The following is an 18,420-nucleotide window of genomic DNA, read 5'->3' on the forward strand; positions in this document are numbered from 1 at the left end:
TTAGGTAGGGTGGTCCTGCTTCTTCTTGTGGTGTATGCTGCTACTTCATCGTCGTCGTCATGTTCGATCCTCGGGTCGCCGTACTTGTCGAAGTCTTGCTCATTGGCTACTCCATCCATTCCGATGATCTTCCTTTTGCCTCTCCTAACGACAACACGACTGGGCTTTGACGGGTCGGTAATGAAGAAGCATTGGTCCACTTGGGAAGCCAGTACCCATGGCTCATTTTTCGCGGTGACGTTTGCGCCCGCAGTCTTGGATTTGGCTTTGGGTATAACCATGGTGGTGAAATACCGGTCTTCTTTTAGGACGCTCTTGGCCCATCTGACACGGAACATCGGGACCTTCTCTCCAGTGTAGCTCAGCTCCCAGATCTCCTCGATCCTTCCATAGTATCTGTCTTTGTCGTTACCGGTGTAGGATTCCATCGTTACCCCGGAGTTTTGATAACCATCGCTCTTCATGTCCTTGGCCTTGGTGTAGAATGTGTAGCCGTTGATATCGTACGCCTCATAGGTCATCAGGTTGTGCTCAGCACCCTGTGACAAGGCGAATATGAGTTGTTCTTCCGCGGAAGAATCCTCATGTAAAGGGTATGACAGAAGCTTCTGCTTGAACCAACACGTGAAACATGAGTTGTGCTCTTTGAGTATATCTCCGTCCGTCCTCTGTTGGCCTCGGTCATTGTACGTCTTCTTAATAAAGGTTTTGTGCTCTACCACCCAAGGATCGACCATGTCTATGTGTTGTAGCGCGACTAGGTTTGCTCTTTCAAAGTCGGCGAGTCGACCCTCGAAGTCGACATGCATTTCGCGGCGACCCTCACGGTGACCCCATCCAGCGAGCTTGCCGAGGTGCCTGTTGACGGGCAGACCAACGGGGTTCTCGATGCCTAGATAATTCGTGCAGTAGGAGATGCACTCTTCGGTCAGAAAGCCCCTGGCTACACTTCCCTCTGGACGTGACATGTTGCAAACGTATCCTTTGATGACACCATTCATCCTTTCGAACGACATCATACTGTGCAGGAACGTCGGCCCGAGTTGGATGATATCCTCCACTATATGGACCAGCAGATGCACCATAACGTCGAAGAATGCGGGCGGGAAGTACACCTCAAGCTCGCATAGTATCACCACAATCTCTTCCTGTAGCCTTCTGAGTTGCCTCACGCCAATCGACTTCCGAGAGATGACGTCGAAAAAGTTGCATAGGCCAAATAGCGTTTCATGGACGTGCGCGTCCATGATCCCACGGATTGCAACTGGAAGTATCTGCGTCATCAGCACGTGACAGTCATGAGACTTCATCCCGCTGAACTTCTGCTTCGCTGGGTCTAGGTATCTGCTTATCTTCCCCGTGTAACCGTAAGGAAGTTTTACTCCTAGGAGGCAGGTGAAAAACTACTCGATCTCCTCCTGACTTAGAGTGAAGCACGCGGGAGGGTAGTCATTTTCGGTCTTCTTGGCCTTTTTGCCTTTGCGACGACTCTCTGTGTCCTGCTTCGCCTCATCATCATCATCATCATCATCATCATATATAGCGTGAAGCTCCTGCCTGATGCCCATTGATTTCAAGTCTGCCCTTGCTTTCGGCACATCTTTGGTCCTCTCTGGCATGTTGAGCAGGGTACCAAGCAGACTCTCGCACACGTTCTTCGTGATATGCATGACATCAAGGCTGTGAGGCACACGGTGGATCTTCCAGTACGGCAAGTCCCAGAAAACAGACCTCGTTTTCCATACCTTTAGCAGCGGCTCTGGCGCCTTTCGCTTCTTTCCTGGCTCTGGCGCCTTTTGCTTCTTTCCCGACAGTGGGCAGTCTTTCCAATTTTTCAACAGCTTGTCTATTTCCTCGTCGCTCCTCGTACATGGGCGTTTTTGGGGTTCGGTTTCACCATCGAACAGATCCTTGCGTTTCCTCCACGGGTCATCGTCGCGAAGCCACCTTCGATGTCCCATGAACACGGTTTTCGAAGACCCGGGATCTCTATCTAGCTGGCGATACGTTGTGTCGTCCATGCACCTTACGCATCCAGAAAATCCGTGGACTACCTGCCCCGCGAGATATCCGTAACCGAGATAGTCGTGCACCGTCGTGAGCAGTGCGGCTCTCATAGGGAAATATTCTTTCTCTGCGGCATCCCACGTATTGGCTGGCGTTTTCCACAGTGTGTCTAGCTCCTCCTTCAGCAGCCCCAGATACAGATTGATGTCGTTCCCTGGTTGTTTCGGCCCTTCAATTAGCATACTCATGTGAATGTACTTCCTCTTCATGCACAACCAGGGGGGAAGGTTGTACATCCACACAAACACAGGCCAGGTGCTATGTGTGCTTCTCTGGCTGCCAAACGGATTGACTCCATCGGTGCTCGCGCCCAGCATGATGTTCCTTGGATCCTTCCCAAATTCTGGGTATTCGAAGTTCAACGCTTGCCACTGGCTCGCATCCTTAGGGTGACTCAGCATCTTGTCTTTTTTATCTATCTCCGGATCATTTGCGTCATCTTCTCACTTCTTCTCCTCCCTATCCGCGTGCCAACGCAGGAGCTTTGCTACCTTAGGGTCCGCGAAATACCGCTGCAGACGAGGAGTGATCGGAAAGTACCACACCACTTTTCGAGGAGCTTTCTTCCTCTTCTTGTATCGAGTGACGCCGCACACCGGACATATGGTAGACTCCGCGTGCTCGTCCCGATAAATGATGCAATTGTTCATGCACACATGGTATCTTCCTCATCATCATGTCCTGCATCTTCTACGTGATGACTGTGTACAGCATCACCGTCATGATCATCTCCTGGGGATTCTTCGTCTTCTCACCCGCCCGAGCCGTGGTGGTTGTCTTGCTGCCCTTCCTCATTTCTTGCCCGGCCCTCATGGACGACTTCGTAGTCATCTTCATCACCTTGCCACTGATAGCCATCCATGAAACCACGCAAGAGCACGTGGTCCCGCACCTGCCCGGAATCCGGGTCCGCAATAAGGCTCTTCAGCTTGCATCTTCGACACGGACATCTTATCTCCGTCTCGTTCTTTTGAAGCATCTCGGCCTTCGCGGACCTCAAAAACCTATTCATGATGCCTTTGGTCATCGTGCGGACCATGGTCGCCTGCGGGGTAGAGCAAAACGATATTTTAAAACCAAGAAAAAATTTGGCATGTCTTTCCCTAAAAATAGGACCAAAAAGAATGCTTAATGCCAAAATTCTCGCCGAAACGGAAATGAATCAACATTCCGGCAAAATATTGGCAACTATCGCATTTCAAATACCGGTACACCTCCAAACACAAACACATATGCAACACCACAAACATATGCAACACCACGAACATACATAGATCTAGCTAGGCCATAAAAAGTGCATGTGCACATTGTTGTAGGGAGAACAACATAAATATAGCTTCCCCCTTACTTACCTATCAAAACAAGGTAATTTAACCACTTAAATTGAATGAATCTATGGTGGAAATGAGGTGAAAAAGAGGAGGCACCCGAGACAAGGAGGAGGAGAGAATGAAGTGGGGAGAAAGTGAGTGTGGGTAGGAGAGGCTGTCCAAAATATCTTGTTGCTGCCCACTTACTAATGGCGCACCAACTCTAAATGCGCCATTAGTAATCCAGGTTGCTAATGGCGCACCTTCTGGTGGTGCGCCATTAGTAGTTTTGCAAAAAAAAACATACTAATGGCGCACTGTTCCACAGTGCGCCGTGCGCCATTAGTAGTTTTGCAAAACAAGGAATAAAAAATATAATAAAAAAAACAACATTAGTGGCGTACTTTCCGTCAGGTGCGCCATTACTAGTTACAACTAGTAATGGCGCACTGTGTCTGGATGCGCCATTAGTATGTTTGGACAGGCGCACTAGTTCAATTCTTTTTTGATACTAATGGCGCACCCTGGGCCAGGTGCGCCATTAGTAGTTTCAACTCTAATGGCGTATCAGAAGGTGGTGCGCCATTAGTATATACTAATGGCGCACCGCTTGTCTGGTGCGCCATTAGTGTCAATCCCATATATAGCCCTTTTTCTAGTAGTGTATGCATGAAGGCTCTCGTGCCACGCCATGGTCTCTTGGCGTGTGTACTCCATGTAGGCCTACGGTATGACATGATGGTACTCACAAAACATCTCAATGCGGAAAATAAAGTGAGCAATGAAGATAAGAGGGAAAATACTTACAGAGTTCCGCTCAGCAAAGAGGGACTGTGACTGCGCACTGGTCATGGACGTGCTCGTGCGCTGGCACAGGCTCGGGTTGGTAGCTCAGAGCTGTGTGTAGGAGATAGAAGGAGTGATCACAGCATCCAGAAACGGCGAGTGACCGTGCTTCTTCCCCGTGCTCACCACCACCCTCTCGTCCAGATCCGCCGCAATGGGGTCAGGTGTGTCAGGATGTAAACTCAGATACCCCTCGGAGTAGGCCTTCTTATACTCCACGGTCTTGCCGTAGTACTTGGCCTCACCAGGCTTGGGCTTCTTTCGTGTATGGGCGATCTCCCACGCCTCCATGTGTGAGAGCGGCCGCTTCAGTTTCTCCTCCTGCACCACCAAACAACCAAACAGAGGTTAGTCATACATAAGAAAGTGATGGTATTATGCTGTAGGGGGTTCCCTTACAGCCTTTCTATCAAAAAAGAAAGTGATGGTAAAAAAGAAGAAAAATGTTTAATGTACATAGATATACCTCAAGTGTCTTGTGAAGAAAGTGGTTTCGGTTTCCCTGAGCATGTACTCCCTCCCTGCCTCTGTTAGCCTTGTTTTTGATGCTCGTAGCCGCCCAAGCTCCATCGTTATCACACCACAGATCCACCAATGCTGCCCAGGACTCGTCTTTTCCATAACACCAATTTGGACACACCTACATAATGAAAGCATACTGACATGTCAACACGAAATGATGAAATGCACCACAAACATCGGAAATAAAAATCTTTTATACTTACCGCCAAGTACTGGTGCCTCTCCAAGGTAATGTCCGTCCTCCGCGCTTCTTCCTTGGTCATCTTCACACCAAGAGCGTCGTGATAGTATGTCAAGATGGCCACCCAACGCACCTCGTACTGCATCTGGCGGGCCTTACTCTTGGCTTGGCAAAGCACGATCTGGTCGGCAATGGCCTTGTGCTCCGGAAGAACTCGATAGTATTTCTACAATCATTCATGAAACCAGAATGGAAGAAGCCATGAGTTAAATCATTCATGAAACCAGAATGGACTTGTGCTTCTGAAGAGAACTCACCCCAAAATTAGTGATCACGACCTTAGCATGGGTCTCATAATCCGCGTGGGGGGCCGCTACCCAGTGGTCCTAGCTCGTGGCCAAAACCAGGCGGTCCGGGTGCCTGACTGGATCCGGACAGTACAGCCCCGTCCAGTATACCTTCAGCAAGACAGTGATGAGGCCGTTGGGAATACGGGCCCCTTTAGGATATATCCAGTTGCTGCAAAAGAATGAAATATTAGCATGTGACAAGAAAAATAAAGAGAAATATAAGCATGTGACAAGCAAAATAATGAAATTATTATAAAGTGGCACTTACTCTTTCCCCGTGGGCTCGATGAGCCACTTATGCTCCTCGGTAGTAGGAATCTGCTTTGGTACCTTTGCGTTACCATGCAGCCACCCCTTGTTGCCAACCCCCTCCCCGCCACCACCATCACCCCCGCCACCACCACCCTCCTCCTCGCCTGCCTCCTCGTTCCCCTCCCCAAACTCCTCCTCGTCGTCCCCCTCCCCAACTTCCTCCTCCTCCTCCTCCCGAACCTCCTCGTCCTCTTCCTCCTTGTCAGAGGGTACCTCACTAGAGGAGGGCCTCGAAGGCAACACCCCTAAGTCGGTGAGGGTGCGCTGTTTCTGGCCACGACCCCCTATAGTGGCTCTCCCCCCACCCCCTCGCCCTCTAGGGGCTCTCCCCCCACCCCCTCCTCCTCTGGGGGCACCTCTCCCTCGACCTCCCTGTGAGGAGTCATCATCAAGTAGTCGGGGTGGAGGATTACGTGCTCGACCACTCCGACTAGGCATGTTGACGACCTTGCGTAGGAAACCCACGCCGTCAGCCTTCCCCTTGCCCATGTTCCACAAACCTGCATTGAAAAGAGAATAAACAATTAGTACATTAAAAATGAAGGAAAAGGCATAATAATAAGGAATAATAAACACATTAATAAAAAGCATGAAAAGGCATATTCCTAAACCATAGAAAAAAGACTTGAAACGTACATCTGCTAGAACCCATACGAATCATCACTGTTGTAACCTCTTTCTTGGTCGGTCTCATCATCACTATCAATCATATCATCTTCGTTGTCTGACGGAGGTGGAGGCTCTTCCTCGTCGTCAGCGTCTTTGTTTAACTTTTCTAGCATAAGTATGTCATTTTCATTGACAATGGTCTCACCATCATTACGTGCATCGTCGTCGTTTGGATCCATATCATCATCACCCAATGGTCTAGTGTCATCGTTTCTAACCACATCATCATCATCAGGTTGCTCTTGATAGAACACTCCCTCGTATGTCATGGGGTTAATGTTGTAGTAATCGTCTTTATTCGGGTTGGGTAGCTTACCATGTGGCGACACCTTGAACACAACTTCCCAACCCTTTAGGTACTCTTTCTGGCATGGGTAAGGCAAATAATATACTTGTGTAGCTTGGGTAGCCGCAATGAAGAGATCGGCTCCGGCATAGACGGTTGATGGTTTAACTTCGACCAAACCAATGGAAGGCATATGTGTTACCCCCTCCCGCGGATCAAATCATCGACATTTAAACACAGGCAGACTTAGGGTCTCGCGCCCCTGGTGGAATTTAATCTCGTATATATTTTGTACCCTTCCGTAGTAGTCTACTGAATTTTGACCGGGGGTGTACACTCCAGTATTTATAGTTTTGGGATCAGGCCGGCTGTTCTGGTGCTCCTCTGTATGGAAGCGATACCCATTCACATCATATTTTTTACATGTCATGACGGCAGGGTCAAAACCCATGGAAACCCATCTCAATTCATCATCCATAGATATGTTCGGCTCTTTTCCCTACAAGTATAATTGAAATTGTTGCGTGCATTAGTTAACTAATAAATGTTGAACTAAGTATTTAATAGGGGAGTGTGGAAAATTACTTTCTCCATGAACCAAGCAACAAAATTTTTACGTCCAGGGTTTCCATGACGGAGAAGAGTAAGTGCCTCCGCCTCAGTAGGAGGATTCATTCCCGTCCATTCCTCTTGAACGAAATCACTAAAAAAAGAAAAGAGGTGTTAGACCGGGACTAAGTGAACATAGAACATGATGATGTGGAAGACATAAAGGAATGGTGTAGTGGTATTACCTCATCCACACTTCCTCAACTTCCTTGATGTTGTGCAAGATATAGAACATGAGGTCCTCCCACTCTTGTCGTGGCATGTTATAAGGTTTCGAGGCCCCAGCCCTCCCACCTTGCGCGTTGAATAGATGGAGCCTGGGTTGATACTTTGGCTCTTCTATATTGTATCGAGGCACCTTGTTATGCAGATGAGGAACGTGGTCTGGATAGTATGATGTCCTGAGGTCTGACACCTCCTCTAGGATAACTGCCTCAGCTATGGAAGCTTCAATCTTAGCTTTGTTTCCACATTTCCGTCGGAGATGCTTGTTCTGTCTCTCAGGGCCGTACTGCCAGCGATTCTGCACAGGACCCCCCAACAATACCTCGTTCGCGAGGTGCAGAATAAGATGTGTCATCGGAGTAAAGAAGCCTGGCGGAAAGATCTTCTCTAGCTTGACTATCAACTCCGGTGCCTTCTTATGCAATTTTTCAATCCCGTCTTTACTTACTTCTTTAGCACAGAGCGTGCGGAAGAAATGGCTTAGCTCGGCAAGCACTTGCCAGACATGCTCGGGGACATAGCCTCGAACCATCACCGGCATTATCCGCTCAATCCATACATGGTAGTCATGACTCTTCAGGCCGGTCACTTTGCCCGTTGAAAGATTGACTCCCTTACTTATATTTGATGCATAACCATCGGTGAACTTCAAAATGTGTTTCAGCCAGATAAGTACTTCCTTTTTTTCTGGCGGTTTAAGGACAAAGTCAGCATCTGGCTTGAACCAGTTTTTTCGACCGCCTGTGGGAGGCTTCATGTTCAGACGTGGTCTATCACAAATTCTCTGTTGATCGGCTCTAGCTTTAACATTATCCTTCATCTTATCAGGAATGTTGAGGATCGTGTGGAAAAGGGACTCTGCCACATTCTTTTCGGTGTGCATCACATCGATATTGTAAGGAAGTTTGAGGTCCTTGAAATAGGGAAGCTGCGAGAAGGGGGTAATGTGAGTCCAGTTGTGCGTCTCACCATATCCCTCGAAGCCTTTGGCTTTGGCTTTGCCTTTGCCTTTGACTTTAGGCTGGAGAGCTTTTAGCTGAGCAAGAACATCTGCCCCCGAAAATGTTGGAATATCGGTTACTTCATGAACAACCCGGCCTTTCGTGAAGTTTTTCTTATCTTCCCTGTCTGGATGGTCTGGAGGGAGGAACTGTCGATGTAGGTCAAAGGCTACATACTTGCCACCCTTACTCAGCCAAATCATTTGCAGAGCCTGCATGCACACTGGGCATGGCATCTTCCCACTTGTACACCATCCGCAGAATAGAGCATAGCCGGGAAAGTCATGCATGCAATAGTGCAACAAACTTTCATCAAGAAATTTCTCTGCAGATGCCGGTCGTATGTCAACGTGGGAAAGTACCAAGAATGGTGCAAAGCATCCACCAGCGGCTGCATAAACACACCCAATTGCTTCCCTGGATAATCAGGCCCCGGAATGATGAGCGACAAGAACATGGTCTTGCGTTGCATTAGGGCACCGGGAGGAAGATTGAGCGGAATTACAAACACGGGCCAACAGCTGTATGGATTGGACGACATACCATAGGGATTCAACCCATCACCTGATATGGCTATTCTGACATTCCCAGCCTCGGCTGCTTCCTCGGGGCATTCTTCATCGAACGACTTCCATGCTTCCCCTTCTGATGGATGTATGATTTTTTTGGATTGTACCTTATACCTTCCTTGTGCCACTTCATCATTTTGGCAGACTCCTCCGTGATGAAAAGGTGTTGCAGTCTTTTTATAAAATCAAGATACCGAAGAACCTTAACGGGGATGGCTAGCTGCCTTTTCTCACCATCCTCACCGACCACCTCAATGTACCGAGACGAACCGCACTGCCTACAGTACTTGTCATCCGCATACTCGTGCCTAAACAAAAGGCAATTCTTCGGGCAAACATCTATTTTCTCATAATCCATAGAGAGTGCCTTTATGATTTTCTTTGTATCATACATGCTTTTCGGCAGTTCATGACCCTCAGGGAGGCTGTTAGCCCATACTCCCAAGAATGCTTCGAAGCATTTCTGGCTACAGCCGTACTCAGCCTTGACTGCAATCAATTGTGAGATGGCATCCAGCTGAGATATTTTTGCACCCGCATAAAGAGGTTTCTTCGACGAGGCCAAGACCTCCAAGAAGGCCTTTGCAGTTGCCTCCGGCTCCTCCGGTTCATTCTCTGAAGGTGTTGCATGTGCCGTTTCTGCAGCAATGACATCATCTAGCATGTCCCTGACCCCGTCGTCCACATAACCATCGATGCGTTGTCGCATCACCTCCTCTCTACCACGGTCCCGCTCGGCTAAGTTTATCGGTGGCATGTCAAAGTTTGGCATATATCCGTGTGTGCGAAGGTGGTCAGTCATGTCCTTCTGATTTTTACGGTGACATCTGGCACATCTCGCACAGGGGCATGGTGGGATAATTCTCATTGGACTACGGAATATCTCCTTCAAATACACATCGGTTTTTGCGATCCACTCTGATGTTACTCGATTCCGACGGATAAAACCACTGTACATCCACTGATTATCTGCCATCCTCTGCTTTTATTGGGATCCACACAACAAAATTAAGGATTCATTTAAATTAATCACATCAAATTTTTATTTTCTACGGCGTGGACGGCCATGAATCCACCTACATCTCTAATAGGTAAAGATGGGTCCTAATCCCACCCGACGATGTGTAGATTGAGTACGTTCTCCATGCTCTACCCTGTTCCGAGACAAAATTTCGGCAGCACCTCCCCGCTGTTCTCCAGATACATGTCGCGGCTAATAGCCAAGAGGATGTGCTCCGGAGAACAACAGGGAGGCGCCGCCGAAATCCTGTCTCGGAACAGGGTAGAGCATGGACATTGTACCCAATCTACACATCCTCGGGCTGTCCGTGGAAAACGCTGGACAATCCAAAAGAGCTGCGGTGATAAATATGCAATTGAATGCATATTTATCGATGCAACCATTTCGGACGGGAGACGCCTAGGTTACACGACTTAACGAGAAAAGAAAATATAGTGACCTGATTATTAAGATGGATTCGTAGCTCACCCTCGACTGTAGACGAAGTAGTCAAACAACGATGAAATCACAGACCAATGCCTTCGACGACGATGACTCCAAAGATATGCAACACCAGAAAGCCTGTAAATTTTACCGACAAAAAAACTTAGATCATCAAGTGTCAAAAGCTTAGATCACGGACCAATGCCTTCATAAATTTATTTACTAGATGCCTTCATAGATTTTTTAGCAAGACCATGAAGTGTCAAAAAATATTTCATCATTATTTTGTAGCAAGACCATCATGAACAAAAAACCACTCATCACGAAGATGCGACACAACAAAAAATGCTAATCCACCGTGCCAAAAGTATATATATCATCTCATCGCCGTGGAAGTATACATATCATTATATATTATATAAGTAATCTTAACATGGTAATCAAACTCGGTACATTTGTATATTGGGAGACAGCCATAATGAAAACTCCAAGCAAGTAAACTACTATGACTAATAGGAGGTCCAAATCGATGTAAAATTTGGGTCTTGCCAATGCTCTCTAGTCCCTTCTCCTGTGCACACACCACACCATATTTCATTACTTTTTCGTGATGGAAAACTAAAGCTGCTGTAGTGCTATTCCTTGCATTCGACATTCAGGAAGAACAACGTAAAATATCCAAGCACTAACAGTATATATATCGAAGCACCAAATTGACTTTTTTATATATCCAAGCACTAACAGTAGGTAAGAAACTAAAAAAAACTAACAATATGTACATATCCAAGCACTAACAGTAGGTATATATCAAAATGAGTCATTATCCAAGCACTAACAGCAGGTAAAAAGCTAAAAAAAGGAAAAAATCAGCCGCAGAGGACGCCCGGGGCGGGAAGGGGGTGGGGACGACGGGGCCGGCAAGGAGGCGGGGACGGCCGGCCGCGATGCGGGGCGGGCGGGGACGGCCGGCGGCGATGCGGGGCGGGGCGGGGACGGCCGGCGGCGGTGCGGGGCGGGGACGGACGACGGCGCGCGGGGCGGGGACGGGGGCACGTGCGCGGTGAAGGGCGGGGACGGACGGCGGCGCTCGGAGCAGGGACGGGGGCACCATGATGCGGCCAGGGCGGGGACGCCGCGATGCGGCCTGGGCCGGGGCGGCGCCGGCGCAAAAGGGGGCGGCGGCGGCGAAGATCAAGGCGGCGGCGGGGGTGGATCGAGCGGCGTGGAGGCAGAGTGGTCGGGGGCTCGGGGCGAGGTGGATAAGGCACGCGAGTGGCTTTTTCTTTTTTGTGAGGACTTTTTTTTGCGAGAACTTTTTTTTGCGAAAATTGTGGTAATAATTCCAGCTTTGCATGAAATTTCAAACAATACTGTATGTTTGAACATGCATTCCAATCCTCAGTAGTTAGGTTGGCCTGTAAGAATCCTGAAATAACTCTAGTGTACATGGTTGACTTATAGTAACTTCAAAAGAGGCTTTGTTCATGTGTATGCAAATGCTCAAATTCATGTAGCCAAGTCTTGGAACACATGAAAAACAAAATGTAGATATAACAGTAAACTATGGACATAATAGACATTAATTTCATAAGTAGAAAAATTATACAGAGCTGCGAGGGCGGAAAGGATTAAAATAAGAGAAAATCTGGAGAAAAGAAAAGTTAAATTTTTTTGCGACAATCGTTTGACAATATGATGTTATTTTCTTAATTTTTTTTAAATGTGTACCATAACCATCTATGCTTAGTTCTTTTGATGTAAAAAATTAGATATCACAAGTTGGGAACGATCCAAAAGAACGAACCAATGAACATGCATCATTGGGATGGAAAATAATACATTCTGTTTTTGTGCATACATAATACAAACATTCATTCATCTATGTATATACAAAAGTTCACACATGCCACAACACGTTCACACATGCATCAGGAGCCGTGGGATGTTTCGGTGGCATAGCTACGCCCCGAAGGCCACCCCGCCTCCTAGTTAACCAGGAGATCTAGCCCTTTGACTTTTGCCGGACGGGCTTTGACCAGTGGTCTCTTCCACCTGGTTGCGACAGGTCTGCCCATAGCAACATCCCCGAACACGGTCTAGACACAACCCACCACTAGATTCCCTCCGGTTCTACCGCACCCGCATGATTCCCCCTCCAAGTGACGACGGCACTGCCGTCCGTGGAAGGGGGGCCACACCACGGAGCCCCAAAACGGGCGTCTACGCATGCCACAACACTTTCACACATGCATCAGGAGCCGTGCGATGTTTCGGTGGCATGGCTACGCCCCGAAGGCCACCCCAACTCCCAGTTGACAAGGAGATCTAGCCCTTTGATTTTTGCCGGCCGGGCTTTGACCAGTGGTCTCTTCCACCTGGTTGCGACAGGTCTGCCCATAGAAACATCCCCGAACACGGTCTCGACACAACTCACCACTAGATTCCCTCCGGTTCTCCCGCACCCGCACGATTCCCCCACCCAAGTGACGGCGGCGCTGCCGTACATGGAGGGGGGCCACACCATGGAGCCCCAAGACGGGCGTCTACGCATGCCACAACACTTTCACACATGCATCAGGAGCCGTGCGATGTTTCGGTGGCATAGCTACGCCCCGAAGGCCACCCCGAATCCCAGTTGACCAGGAGATCTAGCCCTTTGACTTTTGCCGGACGATCTTTGACCAGTGGTCTCTTCCACCTGGTTGCGACACGTCTGCCCATAGAAATATCCCCGAACACGGTCTGGACACAACCCACCACTAGATTACCTCCGGTTCTACCGCACCCGCAAGATTCTCCCATCCAAGTGACGGCGGCCCTGCCGTACGTGGAGGGGGGGCACACCACGGAGCCCCAAGACGGGCGTCTATGCATGCCACAACATTTTCACACATTCATTAGGAGCCGTGTGATGTTTTGGTGGCATAGCTACGCCCGGAAAGCCACCCCGAATCCTAGTTGACCAGGAGATCTAGCCCTTTGACTTTTGCCGGATGGGCTTTGACCAGTGGTCTCTTCCACCTGGTTGCGACAGGTCTGCCCATAGCAACATCCCCGAACACGGTCTGGACACAACCCACCACTAGATTCCCTCCGGTTCTCCCGCACCCGCATGATTCCCCCCTCCAAATGACGGCGGCGTTGCCGTACGTGGAGGGGGGCCACACCATAGAGCCCCAAGACGGGCGCCTACGCATGCCACAACACTTTCACACATGCATCATCAGTCGTGCGATGTTTCGGTGGCATAGCTACGCCCCGAAGGCCACCCTGAATCCCAGTTGACCAGGAGATCTAGCCCTTTGACTTTTGCCGGACGAGCTTTGACCAGTGGTCTCTTCCACCTGGTTGCGACACGTCTGCCCATAGCAATATCCCCGAACACGGTCTGGACACAACCCACCACTAGATTACCTCCGGTTCTACCGCACCCGCATGATTCCCCCGTCCAAGTGACGGCGGCGCTGCCGTACGTGGAGGGGGGACACACCACGGAGCCCCAAGACGGGCGTCTACGCATGCCACAACATTTTCACACATGCATTAGGAGCCGTGTGATGTTTCGGTGGCATAGCTACGCCCCGAAGGCCACCCCGAATCCCAGTTGACCAGGAGATCTAGCCCTTTGACTTTTGCCGGACGGGCTTTGACCAGTGGTCTCTTCCACCTGGTTGCGACAGGTCTGCCCATAGCAACATCCCCGAAAACGGTCTGGACACAACCCACCACTAGATTCCCTCTGGTTCTCCCGCACCCGCACGATTCCCCCCTCCAAATGACGGCGGCGCTGCCATATGTGGAGGGGGGGCCACACCATAGAGCCCCAAGACGGGCGCCTATGCATGCCACAACACTTCCACACATGCATCATCAGTCGTGCGATGTTTCGGTGCCATAGCTACTCCCCGAAGGCCACCCCGAATCCCAGTTGACCAGGAGATCTAGCCCTTTGACTTTTGTCGGACGGGCTTTGACCAGTGGTCTCTTCCACCTGGTTGCGACAGGTCTGCCCATAGAAACATCCCCGAACATGGTCTGGACACAACTCACCACTAGATTCCCTCCGGTTCTCCCGCACCCGCACGATTCCCCCGCCCAAGTGACGGCGGCGCTGCCGTACGTGGAGGGGGGCCACACCATGGAGCCCCAAGACGGGCGTCTACGCATGCCACAACACTTTCACACATGCATCAGGAGCCGTGCGATGTTTCGGTGGCATAGCTACGCCCCGAAGGCCACCCCGAATCCCAGTTGACCAGGAGATCTAGCCCTTTGACTTTTGCCGGACGATCTTTGACCAGTGGTCTCTTCCACCTGGTTGCGACACGTCTGCCCATAGAAATATCCCCGAACACGGTGTGGACACAACCCACCACTAGATTACCTCTGGTTCTACCGCACCCGCAAGATTCTCCCATCCAAGTGACGGCGGCGCTGCCGTACGTGGAGGGGGGGCACACCATGGAGCTCAGAGACGGGCGTCTATGCATGCCACAACATTTTCACACATGCATTAGGAGCCGTGTGATGTTTTGGTGGCATAGCTACGCCCGGAAGGCCACCCCGAATCCTAGTTGACCAGGAGATCTAGCCCTTTGACTTTTGCCGGATGGGCTTTGACCAGTGGTCTCTTCCACCTGGTTGCGACAGGTCTACCCATAGCAACATCCCCGAACACGGTCTGGACACAACCCACCACTAGATTCCCTCCGGTTCTCCCGCACCCGCATGATTCCCCCCTCCAAATGACGGCGGCGTTGCCGTACGTGGAGGGGGGCCACACCATAGAGCCCCAAGACGGGCGCCTACGCATGCCACAACACTTTCACACATGCATCATCAGTCGTGCGATGTTTCGGTGGCATAGCTACGCCCCGAAGGCCACCCTGAATCCCAGTTGACCAGGAGATCTAGCCCTTTGACTTTTGCCGGACGAGCTTTGACCAGTGGTCTCTTCCACCTGGTTGCGACACGTCTGCCCATAGCAATATCCCCGAACACGGTCTGGACACAACCCACCACTAGATTACCTCCGGTTCTACCGCATCCGCATGATTCCCCCGTCCAAGTAACGGCGGCGCTGCCGTACGTGGAGGGGGGACACACCACGGAGCCCCAAGACGGGCGTCTACGCATGCCACAACATTTTCACACATGCATTATGAGCCGTGTGATGTTTCGGTGGCATAGCTACGCCCCGAAGGCCACCCCGAATCCCAGTTGACCAGGAGATCTAGCCCTTTGACTTTTGCCGGACGGGCTTTGACCAGTGGTCTCTTCCACCTGGTTGCGACAGGTCTGCCCATAGCAACATCCTCGAAAACGGTCTGGACACAACCCACCACTAGATTCCCTCTGGTTCTCCCGCACCCGCACGATTCCCCCTCCAAATGACGGCGGCGCTGCCATATGTGGAGGGGGGGCCACACCATAGAGCCCCAAGACGGGCGCCTATGCATGCCACAAGACTTCCACACATGCATCATCAGTCGTGCGCTGTTTCGGTGGCATAGCTACGCCCCGAAGGCCACCCCGAATCCCAGTTGACCAGGAGATCTAGCCCTTTGACTTTTGCCGGACGGGCTTTGACCAGTGGTCTCTTCCACCTGGTTGCGACAGGTCTGCCTATAGCAACATCCCCGAAAACGGTCTGGACACAACCCACCACTAGATTCCCTCTGGTTCTCCCGCACCCGCACGATTCCCCCCTCCAAATGACGGCGGCGCTGCCATATGTGGAGGGGGGGCCACACCATAGAGCCCCAAGACGGGCGCCTATGCATGCCACAAGACTTCCACACATGCATCATCAGTCGTGCGATGTTTCGGTGGCATAGCTACGCCCCGAAGGCCACCCCGAATCCCAGTTGACCAGGAGATCTAGCCCTTTGACTTTTGTCGGACGGGCTTTGACCAGTGGTCTCTTCCACCTGGTTGCGACAGGTCTGCCCATAGCAACATCCCCGAACATAGTCTGGACACAACCCACCACTAGATTCCCTCCGGTTCTACCGCACCCGCACGATTCCTGTCACAGCCCTAGAATTGCTTGCCATTAGTTGCATTAAATCGTCCATGCCCCATGTTAAATTTCTTTTAAATATGAAATGGGGATGCTCAAACCCAGCACCAGATCAAATCAACTAGGTCCAAATAAAATATTTTTCAATGACCCAGAATGCCCTTTGGAAATGTTCATGATTTCTGATAAAGGTGAAAACCTCTACCAAAAATGTTGAACATATTTATAGGTCATTCCTGGATTTTTGAATTAAGTCATTAAGTATTTGAATTTGGGCATTTAAACACTATAAATAATTTAAATGCTCAAATAATGCTGAAATTAAATGTGGGCCACTAGAATAATCCATAGAGTGTCCACAAATTATTGCAGCATTTTACAAAGTGCTTTAGCATTTTTAATTAAGTCAAAACAATTACAGAAAAATAGAAAACAGAAACAAATAAAAAAAGAAAGCAGAGAGAGAGAAGCCCACCTGGACCTTACCTGGCGGCCCAAGTGGTCGGCCCGGTCCACCTGGCCCCCTCCCCTGTCGTCTTCCTCCTTGCCAGGAGGATGAGCGCATGGCCGCGGCGCGCTGGCACGCGCCTCGCCAGCTCCTGCTCGCCGTCGAGGGCCTGGACGCCTCCACGAGTGCCACGCCACCTCCCCGACCCCCTCTCACTTATCCCTCGCTCTCTGGACCTTCCTCCCCCTCGCATCTCTGATTCCCCCCCCCATGGCTGAGCATGCCCGCCGCCGCCGCTCGCTGTTGCCACGGCCACTGGCCCTCCCTCGCCCATCCAACGTGCTCGGGAGCTCCACCACACCGTCCCCGTATACCCAACCGAGCCACGTGAGCTGGGAAGCACCGCAACGCCCTCGACATCGTCGTCTTCTACCTCGTGCCACCGAGATCGCCGGCAATGCCACGACGCCGTCCGTGCTTCCCCGAGCCCACTTCGACGCCCCCCACAACCGTTGTGAGCTACCGCTTCGAACCCCTCTCTTCCCCGCCTCGATTGCACCTTGTAGCCCTCGTTCTCACCGGAGCCGAAGCTCGCCGCCGCCGCGCCATGTGGCCGTCGTGGCTATAGCCACTGGAGCTTCCACCTGAGTACACTACCGTTCTCAGAATGACCCCACGAGACCGTAGCCACCAACATCTCCCCCTCTCGTGCTTGTTTTTTTATTATTTAATTCTCTGTTGTTTGTTTTGAATTAGTAGAAATACTAATCCATTTTAGAAAATTCTGAAAATAATCATAGGCACCTTTGGAATTACTCCCAACAGCCTAAAATTACTTTCAAAAGTATTTGGGCATTTAAAAGTATTTATAGTATTTTTAAATGCCCAAATGCAAATAGTTATGTCTTAATTCAAAAATCCAAAATGGCTCCAAAATTTATGAACCCATTTTTGGCAGGGGTTTATAGTTGAGCACCAAAGCAATGCAAATAGGCCCAACTTTAAATATTTTCAATGAACCCAATATGCCCTTAAAAATGTTCATCATTTTTGGTTCTAAGCATTTCAATCATACACACAATATGCTCGATATCTGTAATACAACATGGCATCACAACATAACTCTACGACTCAAGTATTTATTCATTAGGCTCCGAGGAGCGAGATATTACAAACATGGGTCTTATGACCCAACACACAGAGCATACAAACCAAAGCACATGCGGAAGCTTAACTTGTCTGAGTACAGACAACTACAAATGAAGAAGGCTGAGAAGCCTGACTATCTACCAGCACAGGATCTGGTAGATAGTCAGGCTTCTCAGCCTTCTTCATTTGTAGTTGTCTGTACTCAGACAAGTTAAGCTTCCGCATGTGCTTTGGTTTGTATGCTTTGAATGTTGGGTCATGAGACCCATGTTTGTATTTCTCGCTCCTCGGAGCCTAATGAATAAATACTTGAGTCGTAGAGTTATGTTGTGATGCCATGTTGTATTTACACATATCGAGCATATTGTGTGTATGATTGAAATGCTTGCTATGTGTGGGACCCGACAATC

Source organism: Triticum aestivum, chromosome 1A, assembly GCF_018294505.1.
Source record: "Triticum aestivum cultivar Chinese Spring chromosome 1A, IWGSC CS RefSeq v2.1, whole genome shotgun sequence".
Taxonomy (NCBI): Eukaryota; Viridiplantae; Streptophyta; class Magnoliopsida; order Poales; family Poaceae; genus Triticum; species Triticum aestivum.